A 6,000-nucleotide genomic window follows, 5' to 3' on the forward strand; every position below is an offset into this window, starting at 1 on the left:
TTTCCTATCTGGATTCCTTTTACTTCTTTTTCTGCTCTGATTGCTGTGGCCAAAACTTCCAACACTATGTTGAATAGTAGTGGTGAGAGTGGGCACCCTTGTCTTGTTCCTGATTTCAGAGGAAATGCTTTCAATATTTCACCATTGAGGGTGATGCTTGCTGTGGGTTTGTCATATATAGCTTTTATTATGTTGAGGTATGTTCCTTCTATTCCTGCTTTCTGGAGAGTTTTAATCATAAATGAGTGTTGAATTTTGTCAAAGGCTTTCTCTGCATCTATTGAGATAATCATATGATTTTTATCTTCCAATTTGTTAATGTGGTGTATTACGTAGATTGATTTGCAGATATGAAAGAATCCTTGCATTCCTGGGATAAAGCCCACTTGGTCATGGTGTATGATTTTTTTAATATGTTGTTGGATTCTGTTTGCTCGAATTTTGTTAAGGATTTTTGCATCTATGTTCATCAGTGATATTGGCCTGTAGTTTTCTTTTTTTGTGGCATCTTTGTCTGGTTTTGGAATTAGGGTGATGGTGGCCTCATAGAATGAGTTTGGAAGTTTACCTTCATCTGCAGTTTTCTGGAAGAGTTTGAGTAAGATAGGTGTTAGCTCTTCTCTAAATTTTTGGTAGAATTCAGCTGTGAAGCCATCTGGTCCTGGGCTTTTGTTTGCTGGAAGGTTTTTGATTACAGTTTCGATTTCCTTGCTTGTGATGGTTCTGTTAAGATCTTCTATTTCTTCTTGGTTCAGTTTTGGAAAGTTATACTTTTCTAAGAATTTGTTCATTTCATCCAAGTTGTCCATTTTATTGGCATAGAGCTGCTGGTAGTAGTCTCTTATGATCCTTTGGATTTCAATGTTGTCTGTTGTGATCTCACCCTTTTCATTTCTTCTTTTGTTAATTTGGTTCTTCTCTCTTTGTTTCTTAATGAGTCTTCCTAATGGTTTGTCAATTTTGTTTATTTTTTCAAAAAACCAACTTTTAGCTTTGTTGATTTTTGCTATGGTCTCTTTAGTTTCTTTTGCATTTATTTCTGCCCTAATTTTTAAGATTTCTTTCCTTCTGCTAACCCTGGGGTTCTTCATTTCTTCTCTAATTGCTTTAGGTGTAGAGTTAGGTTATTTATTTGGCTTTTTTCTTGTTTCTTGATGTAAGCCTGTAATGCTATGAACCTTCCCCTTAGCACTGCTTTTACAGTGTTCCATAGGGTTTGGGTTGTTGTGTTTTCATTTTCATTCATTTCTATACATATTTTGATTTCTTTTTTGATTTCTTCTGTGATTTGTTGGTTATTCAGAAGCGTGTTATTTAGCCTCCATATGTTGGAATTTTTAACAATTTTTTTCCTGTAATTGAGATCTAATCTTACTGCACTGTGGTCAGAAAAGATGACTGGAATGATTTCAATTTTTTTGAATTTTCCAAGACCAGATTTGTGGCCCAGGATATGATCTATTCTGGATAAGGTTCTGTGTGCACTTGAGAAAAAGGTGAAGTTGATTGTTTTGGGGTGAAATGTCTTATAGATATCAATTAGGTCTAGCTGGTCCATTGTATCATTTAAGGTTTGTGTTTCCTTATTGATTTTCTGTTTAGTTGATCTATCCATAGTTGTGAGTGGAGTATTAAAAGTCTCCCACTATTATTGTGTTGCTATTAATTTCCTCTTTCATACTCGTTAGCGTTTGCCTTACATATTGCGGTGCTCCTATGTTGGGTGCATATATATTTATAATTGTTATATCTTCTTCTTGGATTGATCCTTTGATCATTATGTAGTGTCCTTCTTTGTCTCTTTTCACCTCCTTTATTTGAAAGTCTATTTTATCTGATATGAGTATTGCGACTCCTGCTTTCTTTTGGTCTCCGTTTGCGTGAAATATTTTTTTCCAGCCCTTCACTTTTAGTCCGTATGTGTCTCTGGTTTTGAGGTGGGTCTCTTGTAGACAGCATATATAGGGGTCTTGTTTTTGTATCCATTCAGCCAATCTTTGTCTTCCAAATTTAGTTCTCATGTCAAGACTGATGATGCCAAAAATGCACCAGTTGGGTATATTTGTTGCTTACATAATGAGGTTTTCTGGTGAGAGCAGAACAGATTCCCAAGTAGACTTGAGAACGACTTGAGAAAACAGGAAGGGGTGACTGGCCTTGGAGTTTTATTGTGATTAGGGAATAGATCTGGGGTGAAGATTCTAGGGTGTTCACATCAAGAACCTGCCGGATGTGAACTTCTGCCAGCGTCAAGGGCTTACCTATGCTTTCTTATCAGCTTTCTCAGATGTGGGGCAGAAGGAGCAGGGGACTGATGGGACTTGAAAAATGTCAGTAGTCAGAGTCAAAAATGGTGTCAGACTATTATATTAACTTGATAGACTTATTTTTTCCCTGACAATGTGTCATCATGTATTGATTTTTTGATATTTGACATTGCCCAAACTTGGCTAGTGGGAATCCTTTTAAGCTATCTCCAGTGTGCTTTTGACATCAGGAGAAATATGTTGATATGCTCATCAGTCTTTGTGGTTTCATCTTGTGCCTCCTTGCCTGATTTGCCTCTTTCCTGAAGCACTCACTTCTCTTTCTTTCTCTCTCTCTCTCTTTTTTTTTTTTTTAACTCACTTCTCTTGATGTTCCCTCCTTTGGAGAATGCTCACTCCTGAGCCCTGCATCCCCATAGGAATGTTCTGTTAACGTCCACAGAATATCCTCTGTTCCTTTGAGGCTTGTCAGAGTTAGATTATAAGATGGGCTGGATGGGCCAGTGACCCAACGTAACAGTATCTTAAACATGATAGAAAGTTATTTTTCTCTTGGAAAAATCTGAGCCTATTTGGTGGTTCTGCTCTGTGAAGTTCTTGGAAGTCTAGGCTCCTTCTATGTTGTTCTTTTACCCTTCCAGATGCTGCCCTCTTCTACAAGCTCCAAAATGTCAACCAGGGATGTTTTAGCCCACAGGAAGGAAAGAGAATTAGGGATTAGTAAGGGCTCTTCTCATTTCTTTAAGAGTGAGACCCACAAGTTGGAGACATCACTTTCTGCTCACATCTTGTTGGCCAAAAGATAATCACATGACTGTAGGTAACTGCAAAGGAAGCTGGCACGTGTAGCTATGTACCCAACTAAAAATTGGGGCATAAAACTGTGAGAGTGAGGGAAGAATGGAAAACAGGAATTTCATCTGTTGATCTCAAAATTTGAAATTATTCTTTTGTTTATGTTATCTCTTCCTCTCTCTAGTCTGTCAGCTGCCTGGGACAATGCCTTTGCCATTATGCATGACACACAGTTGATGCTCAATAAGTAATTGTTAAATATTTTTTTACTTATTTATTTGACTGCACCGGGTGGCACACAAAATCTTTAGTTTCAGCATGTGGGATCTAATTTCCTGACCAAGGATCAAACCCGGGCCTCCTGCATTGGAAACTCAGAGTTTTAGCCACTGGACCACAAGGGAAGTCCCAGTAATTGTTGAGTAAATAATATTAGTGCTTATGTGAATTTGTCTACTCAGGAAGATGACAAAGACTTTATATTTTCCATGGCATCTGGAATAAGGTGTAAGGTGGCATAAAGTGCATTAAAACTAAAACAATTCTAATGTATATAATTTTTCTTAAATCCATCAACAACACTGGTAAGGAAGAAATAAGTAAATAAGTAAGGTATTTGAGAGTTAAAAATATGATGCTCATTATTTAATTTAAAATTTATGTCCTTTTATTTTAGTTTTTGTAGAAGACTTGGAACCAGTGCCCTGACCTCACTTTTGTCTTAAAAATGTAACATACTTTGGTCACTCCACTATTATTTCAGGAATGCTTGGTTAGACATTATGCATATGGTAGAAGGTTTAAAGGCAGGGGCCCTTTTCTGAGGAAACCCTCTGAGTTTTCACCTAAAGCAAAGAACACAGTAGCAGATGGCTGAGGAGAAGGGAGAAGAAAAATACTTGCCACTGGGGTATAGAGATGATCTTCCAAAAGAGGTAAAATCACAAGTCTTATTTAGATATAAAATGACCATATGCTAAAGATTTTATTTAACTCAATAATCACTGAGGGAATCAGCCAATGTTACAGCAGGTTCAGGAGAAAATCTGAAGAACAGACTCATTATAGATCAGGAATAAGGAAATCAATGTACAAAGGAGGACAAACTGATTTCTTCCAGAGAGGGAGAGGAAAATCAATTGAACCTCCATCCAACAGAATAGAATTTGTATGACTACAGACAAGAATTTTCTTTTCATCACTATCAGTTACCCACAATACACAGAGTTCTAAAAAATAGCTTAGTTTTCTAGTGAAGCAGAGATGGAAAGGCATTGCCTTTGCTTGAACCGGAGAAGTGGAATGCTGAAGGGTCTTAGAGATCTGGGGGTTTGGGAAAATGGCAATTCCCCAATATGTAGAATATGGAGACATAGTAAAACACCAGTGGTTCTAAGGCTTGAGATGGATCCTGGGTGTCAGTAATTTTCAGTTGTTCCATGGGGCAGCCCATTGGTAAACCAATCTGTTAATACAAATTAGCATTCAATTCTCCATCCAAAAAAAGTTTAACATAAGAATAATCCAAATAGTTACCTAATTTTTTTTTCTTAAAAATTAAATGTTTGTGTTGGTTTTCGGTAAATTCTATGGTGGTTGGTGGCAGAGAGTTTGCTTGCCCAGTTCTGACTCCGAGAGGTTTCATTCGGCTCCCCATCAGGGAGATGGCCTTTATGTGTGTGGATCAGGGGACATCTGTGCATATTATCCGCGTGATCTTATGGCTTCCTCTACCTCTTGGAAAAGATGCTGTGTTTGTCAGAATCCAGGCTCAATCTCAGGTGTCAGAAGGGACTTTGGAATTGGTTAAGCCTGCCGTGAGGGCAGATCTGGCCAGCAGGGGGCAGCAGAGGCCCAGGCTAGGGCTGCCCACATTTACTATACACCCTCTCCTGGGCCCTGGTGGCTCAGAGGGTAAAGCGTCTGTCTACAATGTGGGAGACCTGGATTTGATCCCTGGGTCGGTAAGATTCCCTGGAGAAGGAAATGGCAACCCACTCCAGTACTCTTGCCTAGAAAATCCCATGGACGGAGGAGCCTGATGCAGGCTACTGTTCATGGGGCCACAAAGAGTGGGACATGACTAAGCAACTAACACTGTTGGAAGGAATTATATAGTAAATGAGAAGGAGCAACCAATCAGTAAGTGCCAAGTGACCAAGAGCATGGTCACTCAATGAAAGACAAATACTCAAAAGAGTGTCAGGTGCTCAATGAATGTCAGATATTGGTAGCTATAAATATTTTTTATTACAGAAAGCTAAGTGAATTCAAGATTGGAAAGTGTCCATTGTATTTGAACAGTGTTAGTGAGTTTGGCTGGGCTTCCCTGGTGACTCAGTGGTAAAGAATATGTCTGCTATCCCTGGGTCAGGAAGAACCCGTGAAGAAGAAAATGGTAACCCACTCCAGTATTCTTGCCTGGAGAATTCCTTGGACAGAAGAGCCTGGCAGACTACAGTCCATGGAGTCACAGCGAGTTGTACATGACTTAGTGACTAAACAACAACAGTGAGTTTGGCTAGATCATGAGAGGGTTGCTAAGGAGGAACCAGATTGCATTCTCAGGTGAGAAGAGTAGGAGACAGCACCACAGCCAGAAGAAAAGGAAGCTATTTTCTAGAAGGGAGAGACTGAATCATACCTATGGGTTGAAGAGAAAGGGGATCAATAAAGGCATGAAAAACAGAAATGATGTCTCTTATATAGAACTTCAGAGCCTATTCTCCTAGAAGCACCTCCTCTTTTCCCCCCTCACCAGAGAAATTCCTTTTTTTGTCAAAAATACTCATCTTAAAAAAATTTTTTTTTTTTTTAGTTTTAAAAGTATGCATTTATTTGTCGGTGCTGGGTCTTAGCTGCGGCACATGCAATCTTCAGTCTTTGTTGGCTTGCAGGATCTTTAGTTGCAACACGTAGGATCTAGTTCCCTGACCAG

The sequence above is a fragment of the Muntiacus reevesi genome, chromosome 2 (assembly GCF_963930625.1).
Source record: "Muntiacus reevesi chromosome 2, mMunRee1.1, whole genome shotgun sequence".
Lineage (NCBI taxonomy): Eukaryota > Metazoa > Chordata > Mammalia > Artiodactyla > Cervidae > Muntiacus > Muntiacus reevesi.